Genomic DNA, 16,413 nt, shown 5'->3' on the forward strand with positions numbered 1-16,413 from the left:
ATTTATCTGGGATTTTTCTTATTTTTTGATATCGGTCTTCAATGGTATATATTTCCCTCTTAAAACTGCTTTTCAGCATCCCAAACATTTTGGTAAGATATATTTTCATTCTCATTTGTTTCTATGTGTCTTTTCATCTCTCCTCTTATTTCTTTTTTATCCAGTTGTTCTTTAAAAGTATGTTGTTTAATCTCCACCTATTTATGGTTTTTCCTGCTTTCTTTTTGGAATTGATATCCAATATCAAAGCCTTATGATCAGAGAATATGCTTGGTATGATTTCAATCTTCTAAAATATGCTGAGCCTAGTTTTATGTCCCAATATATCCTCTATTCTTGAGAATGTTCCATGTACACTAGAAAAAAATAATGTATAGTCTGATGTTCTAAGATGAAGTGCTCTATAAATGTCAATTATGTCCATTTCACCTAATATGACATTTAGGGCATCTATTTCTTTATTTATTTTCTGTTTGGATGATCTATCCATAGCTGTCAATGATGTATTTAGGTCCCCTTCTATAATTGTGTTTTGTTCAATTTCTCCCTCTAGTTCTGTTACTAATTGCTGGTATATTTCAGTGCTCCCTGATTGGGGGTATAAATATAGATGACTGTTATGTCTTCTTATTGTATAGTCCCCTTTATGATTATGAAATGTCCATCTTTGTCTCTTGTTATCATTTTTATCCTGAAGTCTGTTTCATCTGGTATCAGTATGGCTACACCTGATTTTCTCTGGATACCATTTGCTTGGAGTGTCAATTTCAATGCTTTCACTTTGAATCTATGTTTGTCCTTGTAGCTGAGATGTGTCTCTTGGAGACACCTTATGGTTGGATTTACTTTTTTGATCCAATCTGCTACTCTGTGCCCTTTTATTGGTGAGTTCAGTCCATTTACATTTAGGGTGATTATTGATATGTGAGGATTTCCTATCATTTTATCTTTGGTTTTCTGGTAAGGCTGTGTTTCCATTGTTTCTTTGCCTTTTTGTTGTTGCCTCTTATTTCTTTGTGGTGGTATTCTATGATTTTTCCCTCTGTTTCTTCTTTTATTACATTATATATTTCAGTTCTGAATTTTTTTTGAGTGGTTACCATTAACTTTATGTAAAAGAAAGCTTCATTTAAAAATGAAATGTAAGTATTCCATTTTCTTCAGCATGCTTACTTTTTCCATTCCCAGATTCCCGTTCAGGCCTTTACTCTCCCCTCTTTTATGTTTTGGTTGTCACAAATTATTTATTTATGCTGGTCAAATAGCCTTCTTCAGTAATTCTTGCAGTGTAGGTCATGTGTTAGAAAATCCCCTTAGCTTCTGTATGTCTGGGAAAGTCTTTATTCCTCTTCGACTATTTGTTTGAATATAGTCTCTGTTCCCTTCTCTCTCTCTTCTCCTTCTGGTATGCCCATTATTCTTAAATTGTTCTTCCTAAAGGAGTCAGAAAGTACTTGTTGAGTTCTTTCATTTATTTGAAGTCTCAAGTCTCTTTCATCTTCCATCCATGTCATTTCCAGATTTCTATCTTCGATGTCACTTATTCTTTCCTCCATCTGGTCAACTCTACTACCTAGGCTAGCTATTTCGTTCTTAATTTCTTCTATTGAGTTCTTAATCTCCAGAAAATCTATTTGGTTATTTTTTAAAATTTCAATCTCTGGTAAAATGTTCATTTTGTTCTTTGATTGTGTTTCTAAGTTCATTAATCTGCCTTTCTATGTTTTCTTGCATCTTGTTGAGTATTTTAAGAACTGCAATCTTGAATTATCTGTCATTTAAGTCACATATTTGCATACCTTTAAGTTCATTTTCTGAAGATTTTTCATTTTCTTTCTGAACTGTCTTGTTTCCTCAGTTTTTCATGGCAATTAATGATTTATTATTTCTCTTCCTAGATATCTATAGGATTGGGTTCTGCAACAGGTTGATAGAAAGAGGTATTTCTTTTGTTTTCCAGTAGCTGTTGATAGAATGTTTTATTTTCTCTCTGACTGCAGCCTTTTATTCTCTCTCGCTCTGTAGTATTATATTTTCTCTGCACTATTCTGGCATCTCACACAATGGGGGGATTCCGTGGAAGGTGGGCTTCTCCTCTGTGAGCAGTTCACCTGGGTCATAGGGCACCACCTCCGTGGGGGGATGTGGAGAGCTTCTGAATTTCCAAAGCTCTTCCTGCACCAAATTCAGAGCCCATGTGTTTTAGCAGCTCTGTTTACTCCTGTAGGTATATACCCTGGTAGGTGGGGGCAGGGGTGGGGTGGGTTGTGAAAGGTGGCTAGAGCAGTGGCGGTGACCACCACCACAGCCAGTCCTGCTTCCGTGGCTTCCTCCCCTTTGCTGGAACTAGTTGGGCTGTGAGTCTATGGATCACAGTTCTCAGAACTGCAAATATTCTGTTCTTTTGATCTGACACTGCTACTGTTCTGCTTCTAGCACTGGGCATGTTTAGGTGGGGTGAGGTCTGGGTGGGTAGGGAGGATGCAGCTAGGCTCAGTGCCTAAGACTTCCATTCGCTACTTGGCAGTGAGGGCTTAAACCATGGTTTTCAGCCTACTTCCCTCAGTCTTTGCTCCAAGGTCTCTTCTGTGAGTGTTGCGTTCAGTCATGTTATATGCTGTCCCCTCAGCCCTGTGGACCTTAAGCAGAGCCCTAGCAGTCCGAATTCTACCCTCTCCAGCAGCTGTAGTGGTTTTGGGATGCAGTGAGCTCGGAGCACTGAGCTAGGTCTGCATCCTGCGCCCACGCAGCTCCGTCACCGCACTTCTCCCTTCCCTCCTCCCCCCCTCACGTGATTTGCCCACCTTTACATGAATTCAGTAGTGGGCCTCTTCGTCTTGCCTGTCTGCTGTGCAGGGAGTCCTTTGTGGAGTTATAGTTGTTCATTTTGTTGTAAACCCAGGGCAGATTTCAAGAGGGTCACCTCACGCCGCCATTTTTGTGACTAAATGATGTTTTGCTACTCTAGATTTCCCAAATATCTATGTTCACAACAGTTACAGGTTATTGTTAACATAGTTCTTTAAAACCTGATTGACTAATTGTCTCTTGACTGCATGGAGGGAGCTCCAATTCTATTATATGTGGTTAGTGTTTTCCTTTTATTTTTTAAGCAGGTGTAACTTACATTTTCAGTAAAAACAATGATAAATACATTAAATAGCTGTACTGAATTTCTCCAACTAACATTTTTATTTGTCACGTTGATTTGCCACCCATAGACAGAAAGAACTGACTCAACCTGTACTGTAATCACTGTCCCTGGAAATTCAGGGAAGGGATCAAGACCCAAAGCCAGCTCAGAACTTCTCAGAGACTTCCTCCACACCATTACAAACTTAGACAGACAGTACATTTGAGAAAGACCACAGTAACTGTCACAGACACATACATTGGAGAGAAACCCATGCATTTGTTTACTATTGGCAATCTGTTTAAATGCAAGGTTTGTATTCACGACTCGATAAATAATTTTTAGAAGAACTAAGGTTTTTCGTATATTACATTTACATAATTAATGAGAAAAATCCTCTTTTGCTCTTTCAGACTTAACTCTCTATAATTTATTTTTATCCAGAGACAGATAAATACATACTCTAGATTTTCTCAATTACCCAAATTGTACCCATATCTTCACTCACGTAGTCCCCTCTTCTGTAAATTCTATCATCTCAATGGAAAATGCTATTTAAATAATATTGACTCAATATGTTTAGGCTAGAAATAGCAGTTTATATTTTACCTGTCAGTAAATTAGACACTGCAAATATGCCTGTCTACTCTCCATGAGATAAGAAGTCTGACTGGATTCAGGGGATCAGCAACTTTTCACCACCCTCTGTGTGTGTCTGTGTGTGTGTGTGTGTGTGTGTGTGTTTGTGTGTGTGTGTTTGTCTTATAATGGTTTGCTTATATCTCAATGTAGTAGTTTGAAAAAAATCTTCTTTTGGCAAGAAAAATAATTATTATTTAAATTTATTAATTGATAAATACAGATGGGGCCTGTACAACCAAACTCTCAGCAGTAATAGATTCAGAAATGTAGGGATCTGGCACTGGTGTGTGAATGCAGGAAGATGGTAATTAACATACATGGATCATTTTCTTAATGTACTTGAAAATGTGTCTCACTTTAGAGAGAGTAGTTGTATTGAGAAATTTTTAATCTCTCTTTTTTAAAGTTATTGTTTTTGTTTTAAGAAAGAGTGTAGTATTTAAGAAAGTTTAATTTCCTAGAAGGCAAAATACTGCATACATAAATGTATTACTAATACAATAATAATCATGATTATAACAATGTATTTGAATTTCCATTTTAGTTGAATAATACCAGTAGTTAACTTAAAATGCTGCATGTGTTCTAAAGTGACACAGAGACATGAACTTGATAAATTTAATTTGCTTTTATAAATAAAAGAATTCTATGCCCTATCTCCTATTCATTTCTACAATATCAGTTTCATTGTCAACAGCCCTTGAATCCTCATTAATATCCAGAGAACAAATGCAACAAATTGATCTGTTTAGTTTCCCATTGAGAATTCTGTCTCTGATGAGAAATATGGTCAGAAATAGAGTACTTATTATATTGAAAATGGTCACTGCAGTCACGTTTTATATACTAACATAATAAACTTACATAATATGATGTAACTTAATGTAATTTCCTCATAATTAGAAATTACATACTATTAAAATAAAGTGTTTTCTAAATGCCTATAAGTCAGTCTTCTAAATCCACATATTTTTATCAACTATGAGTCATAATTTTTTCGTTCTGGAAATAATTGAAATACTTTCATTCCCTTCTAAAGAATTCTCCAATAAGTAAAAAAAAAAAGAAAAGAAAAGAATTAAAAAATATGAAAATCTTAAAAGCAACATCTTAACTTAATCTTTCTGCTGATTTTAGTGTTGTAAATTTTATACAGAACATTTCACCTCAAAAGACAGCCAATTATTTTCTCATTGTTGGGTATATACTATGTAATTAAGATGTTAAAGTTAGTTAATGTCACATAAAAACAATTCCCACTGAGAAAGTTGAATTTAAAGTGATCTAACATTAAACATATGCAATTGAGTCTAATTAACATTTTTATTGACATAAGCAACATTTCTTGACATCATTATTTAATAGGATTATGTTAAGACAAAAATGCTACTATTTCCCTTTTGACTTATTTATATATTTTGTTAGATTCCAAATAATAAAAATGAATAATAATACCAAACATTTAAGGAGGAAAGTATATCAATTCTCTTTCAGAGGAAAGAAACAGAGGGAATACTTCCTAACTCCCTTTATAATGCCATTATTATGCTAATACCAAAACTAGACAAAGACAATACAAGAAAAGGAATCTACAAAATGGTATCCCTCATGAACATAGGTACCAAAATCCTCAACAAAATATTAGCTAATCAAACATAACATAGTATTAAAGGAATTACAAACCACAACCAAGTGGGATTTATCTCAGGTATTCAACGCTGGTTCAACTTTCAAGAAATCAATTTTGCAATCCATCATATCAACAAGCTAAAAAATAAAATCACATGAAAATATCAATAGATGCAAAAAAGACATGTGACCAAATCCCACCCCCGTTCATGATAAAAATTCTCAGTAAACTGAAATAGAGGGGAAACTATTTCAACTTGATAGATAATATCTGCAAAAACCCTAGAGTTAACATACAAGTACTTAATAGTGAGGAACTCAAAGCTTTCCTACTAAGATCAGGTACAAAGCAAGGACGTCCCCTTTAACTACTTCCTTTCAACATCATGCTAGGAGTTCTAGCTAATGCAATACGACTACTGAAAGAAATAAAAGGTAGATAGCTTGGGGAGGAAAAAATAAAGCTGTCTTATTTGAGGATAACATGATCATCTACACAGATAATCCAAAAGTATCATGGGGAAAAAAAAAAAGTAAACCTCCTGGAACTAAGAATTGATGATAGAGAGTTCGCAGGATACAAGCTTAATATACAAAAATAAATCATTTTTTCACATTTTAGCAATGAAAAAGTGGAAACTGAAAATAAAAACACAATACCATTAATACTAGTACTCAAAAAAAGAAGTCCCTAGCTATAAAATCTAATACAAGTCAAAAAGATCAATGGACAAGGATAGAGAGCCCATAAATAGATTCCCATAAATGTAGTCAACTGTTTTTGTTTTGAGTTGTTTGTTTTTTGTTTGTTTGTTTAGTTGGTTGGTTTTGTTCTATTTTGTTCAAAATAGGAGCAAAGGTAAAGCAATAGAGTAAATAGTGTCTTTCAACAAATGGTGCTGGAACAACTGAACATCCTCATCCCTGCTCCCCACCAAAATAGAATCTAGACACAGATCTTGGTTCTTCATAAAATTTAACTCAAAGTGGATCACAGACATAAATGTACAATATAAAACTAGAAATTTCTTAAAATATAACATAGGAGAAAACCTACGTGACCTTGGTTATGGCGATGACTTTGTAAAGTACAACACTATAGATACAATTCATGAAAGAAGTGATTGGTAAGCTAGATTTTATTAAAATTCAAAGATTCTCCTCTGCAAAAGACAATCTTAAGAGAATGAGAAAACTAGCCACAGACTGGAAGACATTATATGCAAAAGACACATCTAATAAAGGAATGTTACCCAAAGTATCCAAAGAACTCTTAAAACTTAACATTAAGAAAACAAACAACCTGACTGAAAAGCATGCCAACCAAAGATCTTACAGATAGCTTGCCAAAGAAGATATCAAAATGGTAAATTAACATATGAAAAAACACTCTATATCATATGCCATCAGTAAAATGCAAAATAAAACAATGAGTTATAACCACACACATATCAGAATGACCAAAATCTGCAACACTGAAAACAGCAATGCCAGTGAGCATATGGAGCAAGAACTCTCATTAATTGCTGGTAGGAAAGCCCAATGGTATAGCTGCTTTGGAAGCCAGTTGTGAAGTAAAACTAACATATTCTTCTTAAATAATTCAGCAATCATTCTCCTTAATATTTACCCAGAAGAGCTGAAAACTTATGTCCAAACCAAGTCCTGCATACAGCTGTGTATAGCAGCTTCATTTATAATTGCCAAAACTTGGAAGTAATTGATGTCTTGGGTAGATGAATGGATAAATAAACCATGGTCCATCCAGAAAATGGGATATTATTCAGTACTAAAAAGAAATGAGCTATCAAGCCATGAGAAGACATGGAACAAACTGAAGTATTACTAAATTGAAGAAGGCAATCTGAAAAGGCTACCAGTGTATAACTGAAAGTACATGACACTCTGGAAAAAGCAAAACTATGGTGACAGTAAGAGATCAGTGGTTGCCAGGGGTTGGGATAGGTGGAGCAGGAATGAGTAGACGATTTTTAGGAATGAATAGGATTTTTAGAGCAGTGAAAATGCTCTGTATGATAGTATAATGATGTCATGTCATTATACATTTGTTCAAACTGACAGAATGTACACCAAGAATTAACCCTCAGGTAACCTATGGAGTTTGGGTCACTAGGATGTATCAATGTAGATTCATCAGTTGTAAATGTACCACTCTGGTAGGGAATGTTGATAATGTGAGAAGCTACGCACATGTGATGCTGGGGGGCATATGGGAAATATGTGTTTCTTCCTCTAAATTTTACTGTAAAACTAAAACTGCTCTAAATAAATAGAACTTTGAAAATGTATATCAATGAATGTTTTATTTTGCAGACTTTAAGAATGTCTGTCACATTATATAATATTTTCTTGTGTTTGCTTTTTAATTATAATGCCAACATTTAGGTTAGAGTGATTTAAAGATGCCATGATAGAAAAAAATAATAAAAATTTAGAAAATGGTTGTAATGCTAAACTTTCATCACTGATTATTTAAAATCCTGTGTAGAATTTTTATACTTATTTTGAAAATAATCAGTGATATATTCTGCTACATCCAATGTCACTGCTGCCATTGAAATTCAGTTTCCTTTATTTTCTGAGAGCTGAGTTGTAGATGACATTTAACTGTACTCTAGCTATTACTGCATTTATTTTTGTTATATTTTAATTTATCTTCTGTTTCATTTCTAAACATTTCTTTGGAAAAAGTCATATATAAAAGATAATTTTTATGATCTATATATTTTAAAGAATTGTGTAATATAATGAAGACACACTTACTAACATCATCGAATGAAAAATAAAACATTACCGAGCCCTTGTGCCTCCTTCAATTTCATTTCTCTCCCTCTCACCAGAGATTACCATATTCTGAATTTCATCTTAATATTTTCCTTGCTTTTCCTGATATTTGAAATTTGGTCAATTGTCTGTTTCCAGAAAATATTATTACTTAGCTTTACCTGTTTTAAACTTCATATACATGGCCTCATTCTATATGTATTATTCTGAAAAAATGATCCCTGCTTCAAAATTGTTTCTTTTTAAAATTTATATTGATATCCATACCTCTGCTTTATTTATTTTTATTGCTTTTTAATTTGGCATTGTGCAACTCCATCACAATTTACTTATCCATTTTACTATTGTTGTGCATTTGAGCTGTTTTCTAGTCTTTCTCTTTTTTTTTTTTTTTATTTTATGCCACAGACATTCTTAAAATTTCTCTGAAGAAATATACAAAGTGAGATTACTAAGTCATAGGATATGTGCACACCTTTAAATTTACTAAATCATGACAACTATGGCTTTACCAATTTACAATCTATGTGTATTGTATGAAAAGTTCTTTTTTTCTTCCCAATACTTAGTGTTATCAGGGTTTTTATTTGTGTAAATCACATAATTTAGATGCTTTTGGGTACTGATGAGAATAAATAGCTTTTATTTGCTTATAAGCTATTAAACTTACCTCTTTTTATATAGAATTGTTTTCAGTTTTTCACTGAAATGTTATTATAATATATTCTCCATACTATTTTTTTAATTTGCTATATGAGGGGAAAATATCTTCTTCATATCATAATTTGTCTTTTTATTTTCCTCATGAGCTCTTTGAGAAGAAAGATTCTTAATTTTACTACAGTAACATTTAACCAGACCTAGTATATGGGATATCTATTAAAATTGCTCCAGAATAGTTTATTCTATAGGTTTGGCTACAGCTTCCATTAGGATGTCTCATAAGATAACTCTGTTAATAGCACTTCACATATATGAAAATTATGCCTATGACAAGTATGTAAAAAAAAATAGAGCCTTGGTACATATGAATGGAGATGTGAACTATATTATTTAATGTAAGTTATGGTGAGATGAGTTAATGAAGTTATTTAGTTTTCCCTTTGATGGTCAAACATGTAGCTTATTTTTCCTCAGCAGACATATGATGAAATGTGGCTCAGAAATTATTTTTTTAAATGGCTTTTCAAGTGATGAATGTTAAGTAGATGGCCTTGATAACAGAGAGTATGATTAGAATATTGTATTGATATGACAAATATTTCTTGAAGAAATAGGCAAACAGTGGTATAAACATTGGAAACCCATGAGCAAATAATTATTATACACCTCTGGCTAAGACTTTTACGCTCTCATCTGAATAGTAATCAGATTGCCACATGGAAGGCTTAGGTAGAAACATGAAACTTCATCTACTAGCAACAATGATAAGAAGACAAGATATTACAGAGTTGGAAAAAGTCCAGAAAATAAACTTGTTTTAGGTGTCTTAGAGAAATAATGATACACTCCAAAGAAAATTTCTTAATTTCAATTTTTATGACTTACGTTTTATTGTGAAACTACATAAACTGGGCTCTTGTCAACCACTGAAATTTAAAATACAGATGTTATACCTCACAAGAAAACCATCGAAGAGTGAATGATCTTATAGAATGATTAAGGCTACACATTTGAGGCCCTGGAACTCTTTTAGAGAAAACTGATACAGTTATAGCGATTATTAACAAATAGATTGCATCCAGGAAAACCCAATAACTAGTCAATTAGGTGTATTTAATGAATAAGACAAAAGTTCCTTATGGTTGGCCAAAGACTGTTCACTCTTCAACTGTTAAGATCAGGAAATATAGTGAATCTTTATTTGAAGCTCAAGAAAAAGGGCCATCCTGATTTGTATTGATGGTTATTAATTTTGGTCAGGATACTAAACTAGAAATTTGTAATTATGGGGAGAGAAGAAGTCACCAAACCTCCAAAATGCTCTTGATAAAGACTGTTCTTTAATAATATAATCACACTTAGCAGCTATAATCTTGGAAGTAATATAATGTAAATTAATGGTGTTAAAATCTTGACCAAATTTCATCTATTTCTTGTACGAATTATAATTATATCCATATAACTAGCATAGTAAGTGTCCATGTATTCAAATTATGAAGGAGTTGAAGGGCAAAGGGTCAGAACTCACTGAAAAGAAATGGGTCTTTGTTAGTATAACTATAAGGAAGTTACTGGCAAAAGAAGTAGTAAATTTAGATGCTTCACTTACAGTCTGAATCTATTAATACCTTCACTAGATATATAAGAAAATTCAGTAAAAATGATGGAATTTTAAAAAATACTATTTTAGATATACTCTTATTCTATTTCTAATCTGAACAATTTCATAGTGTCATTTTAAAAACTCTGTTCCTAATTACTAATCATTTTTCTACATGAATATAAAATTGTGTATTTGAAATTAGAGTTTATTGTGACTTCAGTACCCCCAAATCTAAATTTCTTGATCACTCAGAGGATAAAAATCTTTACCAAAGAAATGGATGGTGACTGAAGATAATACAGTAGACATTAAGTAGATAATAAAGTAGAATCTATCAGGTCTTCATGAGTAAGTCTCTAAGATTTCTCTGCATAAATAGTCACCCAGATTTCACTTTGTACAGAGGGTACTTTTGAGATAGTGAAAAATATCTATCAAACTTACAGTATTGGGTGCACTTAGGAATAAAAGCAGAAAGTAAAGTAAAGCGTGGATTAGTAGAGAAATAGTCATAGAGATCAGTCAAATTGAATCATGGACAGTGACTCATTGTATAAGGTAATCATGGTCAGGGAAGTCTAAGCTGAAAAGCAATGCTGACTTCATGGTAGAAATTAGAATGAGCATTTTAAGTCCAGATCCCTGATAGAGTTAGAAATCACCAGGTCATAGAACTATTAGAGGTCGCCATGAATTGCATAAGAAAAGATTATGTGACAAGTCCTTAGACATTTGTAAGAACAATTAAACATAAAACTCTAAACTAAGTCAAGGTATCACCTGAGATCTTTGCTTTGTGAACATTATTAACGTGTACAGATTAAGAAATTATGTTATATTTTTTCCTTACTCTCTTTATTCCCAGAACACTCTATCTACTGATCTCATGGTGCTTTCTACTCATCAGTAAATCAGCTCAAATATCAACTCCTAAAAGAAGCTTTTGTAAAGCCAAAGCTGCTTCCTATTCCCAATCACTCTCTAACACATTGTCCTCTGTATGTCTATCATAGTCCACACTATACCTGGGATGACTAACTGAATGGTTTCTTTGTTAATTTTCAGTCTCTTCCCAGTGGGATATAAGTTAATCTAAGGCAAGTTTGCTGTTTGTCTTCTTCATCCCTATGTGCCCAGCACCTAGAACAGTGACTCACACACTGCTGGCATGTAGTGTATTTGGTCGACTGTGGTACTGTTTTGATCTCTGAGTTCAGTTCAGATAGACAGATAGTCTAAATCCTGTGGATTTAGAGTAGCAGGAATATCAACATCATTCTCTTTTGTGTATTATTTGTGAAGGCCATTTGCTTGTTTATGTTTTTGTCATTGTTGTTCAGAGATCAACTTGATCTTACCTGAATTTCTGACGAACACAGCAAGACATGTTAATTATAATCATTATTCATTTTGCTGGAGAAAGACTGCTTTCCTTAAAATATATTATTTGATACTATTTCTTTAAAGCCCTGAAATGTAATCAGTGGATTGTTCACTAGTTTGCTATGGCAAGGTTTCAATATTTCTATGGATTTCATTCTTTTATGACTCAAACTGTATATGTGGGTGTCAATACATATGTTTGTGTTTAAACAAACTGTTTTGTAGGCAGATATCTACAAGGTATGAAAACACATATTGTTTTAGTTGTCACATCTTCCGTGTTCTAAGTTAATTTGAAATGAGTCCATAGGTGTTCAGTGATACTACAGTATTAATATAGCTCCATGACAGTGACTAGAAGTAGTTCCATCATGGCTGGTATAGTGCTCTGTACAGACTCTTACTTCAGCTATTCCTGCCTTGCAAGAGGTATGCAATCATTAGTGAAGGTTTATTGTTTTGGGCTAAGGATTTGTTTTTAATCTGCGGGTTATTAAATTTAGTAATAGTAGTGGTAGGTAGTGGTAGTAATAGTTGTATTTTATTGTTTAAATGCATCCAGGAAAGTGAAGGGATTGAAAACAGACTTCAACTTGGAAAAAATGAGCCTAGAGCTATTGCTCTAAAAAGTGGTTAGAGCTCTTCGCAAAGAACATTCTGTACATTGTGCAAAATATTATCAGTTGCATTACCATACCTGCCAATCAGTCTAAACTGTTGGTAGTATGAATTTATAAAATAACATTATGCCTTTTTAAAAAAAGCAATACAAAATGTAGGGCATGCTGTGCTAAAGGTGAGGGTTGTTAGGATAAAGGAGAATGTAATCCAGGTTTGATTCTCTTTACATCTTTAATTATTCCGTTTTGAATAATTCATTTATTACATATAGAAACTGAATGTTTGGCATGTCTATATAAGCATTAGTTCAATTATTTTCCCTTCTGATTTTATATCCAAAGTCTATTAGACTGTGACATGGATTCAGATTCAGTGGTACAAATCACCTATATCTAACAGGAGAAGTTAAAATGTGAAGTATCTTTGTCGTTTCTCTGAGTATTTTACTGCTGAGGATGATTTGTTTCTATTTTCCTTCATATCAATGTTCCTAGGAGACATTCAACAGTAGTTATTGAATTAAAATGTTTGTTGAAAAAAATAATAACACATTTAATAACATAATTTTCATATCTAAGAATACAAGTCAAATATTGTATTTTCCAAAGAGTAAGATTTATTGTTAAAAAAAAAAAAAAAAAAAAAAAAAAACTAAACAAGATTTATCTGAAAAGTGTTTAAGGGGTATAAGCTATTACTCTAGGACAGCTAAATAAAATAAAATATTGGCTATTTTAAGTGAAATAACATTTTGCTTTGTGTATAATGGACTTGTTGATTTAAAATTCTTCTTTACATTTAAATATTTTCTTTCAGGACATGGATGATAAGCAGCCAAATGATCTACTAGAATAAAGTATCACACTATAATGTGTAATAGTTAAACTATTGGTACATTTGTTTTATCAAAGTACCGTAAGTTGAATTTGATTCCTTCAGATATGCTGGGCATCAGTACAAACTTCCATAGCTTCTTCATTAACACATCCAAAAGTATAAATATGTCACTTAGTAACACTTTTATAAACTTGCACACATATTTTTTCTTACATCGTTCACAAAACAAAGAAGTTTGCATATACCTGGTTAATTTTGAAATAAACCACATATTATAGATAACTGGAATAGAAATGGCGTTATGTGATTTTCTAAATGATCTCAATTTCTGCTTATATATCAAATAAAATAAGAAAGAGGAATTTAATCAAGAATTCTACAGGCAGAAAATACTGCTAAAAATCGTTTTGGCATACTTCTGCTTTCAAATTCAAAATGTATAGAACTAGAAGCACCACTTTTACAACAAAGAAAAGGAGAAACTTCAAAATAATGACTTTCTTGGACTCATTAAAAAATTAGTCATTAAGATCAATAAAAGAACCCCAAACCTAGGGAAACACTGATAAGTGCAAGTAGGAAAAGAATCCAAGCATTTACTACTTACCTTAAGCAGAAACTTTGGATGCTGTATAATTTTCTAAGATACTACTTTCTTTTTTTTTTTTTTAATGAACTGCCAAAGGTGAAAGAAGGTGTATTAGTTTTCTATTGCCAATAAAATAATTCATCACAAACTTAATGGCTTAAAACAAAACCCATATAATATCTTACAATTCTGCAGATCAGAAGTCCAAAATTAGTCTTACAGGCAAAAATCAAGGTGTCAGTAGAGCTGCATTCCTTTCTTAAACTCCAGGGGAGAACCTTGTGCTTTGCCTTTTCAAGAGGCAAGGCTGACTGTATTCTTTGATTCGTGGACCCTTCCCCCATCTTCAAAGCTCACCCCAACCTCCAGTTCTTTGATCATATCCCCTACTCTTGACTTGGACTTTTGTCTTTTTTATATGGCACCATGTGATTTTATTGAGCCTACTTGGGTAATCTAGGATAATTTTTCTATCTCAAACTTCCTAACTTATTTGCAAATTCCCTTTGCCATGTATTAACAATTAGCATATTTAGTTTTAGGGATCAGGCATCTTTGGGAAGCCATTATTCAGCCTACCACAGTGGGCTAATGTGAGAGTTTGAGTCCTCTGAACACTGAAGATATAATGCATTTTTCATCCTCATGCACGTTTATCTTCCACTAATCTCATCAGGCATTCATCAGGAAGATCAGGTAGAATTGCTGCTTTTTTTGTGGTGAAGGCTGGGGGAGGATAATAATAATTATTACAGAAACTCTATCTGGACCCATATACTCTCTCTCCCCTGCAAAACAAACACTAATCTACAAGGGGAAGAACAACAAAAAACTGTGACTTTAGGGCACTTTTGGGGGGGAAAAGTACTACTCCTGAGGAGAGGCAAAAATACATGTTAATCTAGACACCACAGTTGGAAGAGAGGCAGGTGCACGTGTAGACATCACACTATTGAGTCTCAAGATTAGAGAGCATGCCTAATATTAAGGCTTCATGAGCACATTAGAGAATGAATCTCTCTCTGTTTCCTACCTTCAGGCTATCAAGTGTGTAAAAAAATAGCAGACAAATAAATCTCCCTTTGAGATGTACAAAAGATAGATTCTCTTTGGGCACAGCACAAAGGAAAGACTCAAAACCAAGGGAAGGAGGAGGAATTCAGAAATTAAGCTCTGGAAAACCAATCCAAAATTAAAATTAAAAGATTATCAAATGCAATATATAAAATTGAAAACAACAAAAGAACAAGACAAACAAATGAAGAAACAAAAACTCATAGACACAAACAATAGTTTAGTGGTTACCAGAGGGTAAGGGGAAGTGGGATGGTAAAAGGGATCAAATGCATGGTGATGAAAAGATAACTGACTCCGGGTGGTGTACACACAATGTGATATACATGATGTATTATAGAATTGTACACCTGAAACCTATGTAACTTTACTAACAATTGTCACCCCAATAAACTTAAAAAAAATTGTCAATGGGATAAAAATACATGTCATGTTTACATGCTCTCTGAAAGACAACCACCTTAACTATAAATACATAAAAATGTGAAAAGTATGTTACACAATGCAAAATTAATCAAGAGAAAATTAGAGTAGCTATATGAATATCAAGCAAAATAGACTCCAGAACAGGGAATATTATGAGGAATGAAGAGCAACATTACCATTTATGAAGTGATAAAGAGACTGATTCTACAAGACACAGTCATCTTAAATGTTTGAACGGACCTTCAAAAAGTATGCGGCAAAAATAGAAGTTAATGACGAAACAGAGAAATTCACAATTATATTTAGAAAATTCAACATTTCTGTCTCAGTGATTAATAAGAGAAACATGCAGAAAATTAATAAGGATATGATGACCTTGATAAACCATCAACTATCATGATATCATTGATGTTTATAAAACACCACCCATCAACAGTGGAATAAACATTCTTCTTAAGATTACATGGACAATTTCTCAAGACAGATTATATTCTGGTACGTAAAATTAAATTAAATTTAAAATAATAAAAATTCTACAAAGTATTTTCTCAGACTACAGTGGGATTAAGCAACATATCAGTATTGGAATGATAAGCTGAAATATCCCAATTATTTGATAATTAAACAATACATTCCTATGACATGGGTCAAAGAAGTCTCCAGAGGGGGAAAATATTTTGAACTAAGTATAAATGAAAATACAATTTATTAATATTTGTGAGATGCACAGCAATAGAAAAGAATGATATCCTGCCATTTGTGATAGCATGGATGGACATAGAGGGTATTAGATAAGTCAGACAGAGAAAGAGAAATGCTGAAAGACTGCTTGATTTCTCATATATTTGAGGGAATCTAAAAAAACAAACAAACAAACAAACAAAAACAAAGAAAAGGCAAAACAAAAACAAACTCATAGGAACAAGACAAACCAATGGTTGCCAGAGGAAAATGGGACGGGGGAATGTGTAAAAAGAGGTAAAGAGAAATATAGTCAATAAGATTGTG

At 33.1% G+C, this 16,413-nt stretch overlaps 1 long non-coding RNA gene across 1 annotated transcript in view; it reads left to right on the forward strand.

The window, feature by feature from the left end:
- Positions 1-16,413, forward strand: part of LOC141566993 (uncharacterized) — a 402,769-nt gene that overhangs the window by 181,266 nt on the left and 205,090 nt on the right. The window lies entirely within an intron of this gene.

The sequence above is a fragment of the Rhinolophus sinicus genome, chromosome 2 (assembly GCF_057876585.1).
Source record: "Rhinolophus sinicus isolate RSI-liver-muscle chromosome 2, RSI-T2T, whole genome shotgun sequence".
Lineage (NCBI taxonomy): Eukaryota > Metazoa > Chordata > Mammalia > Chiroptera > Rhinolophidae > Rhinolophus > Rhinolophus sinicus.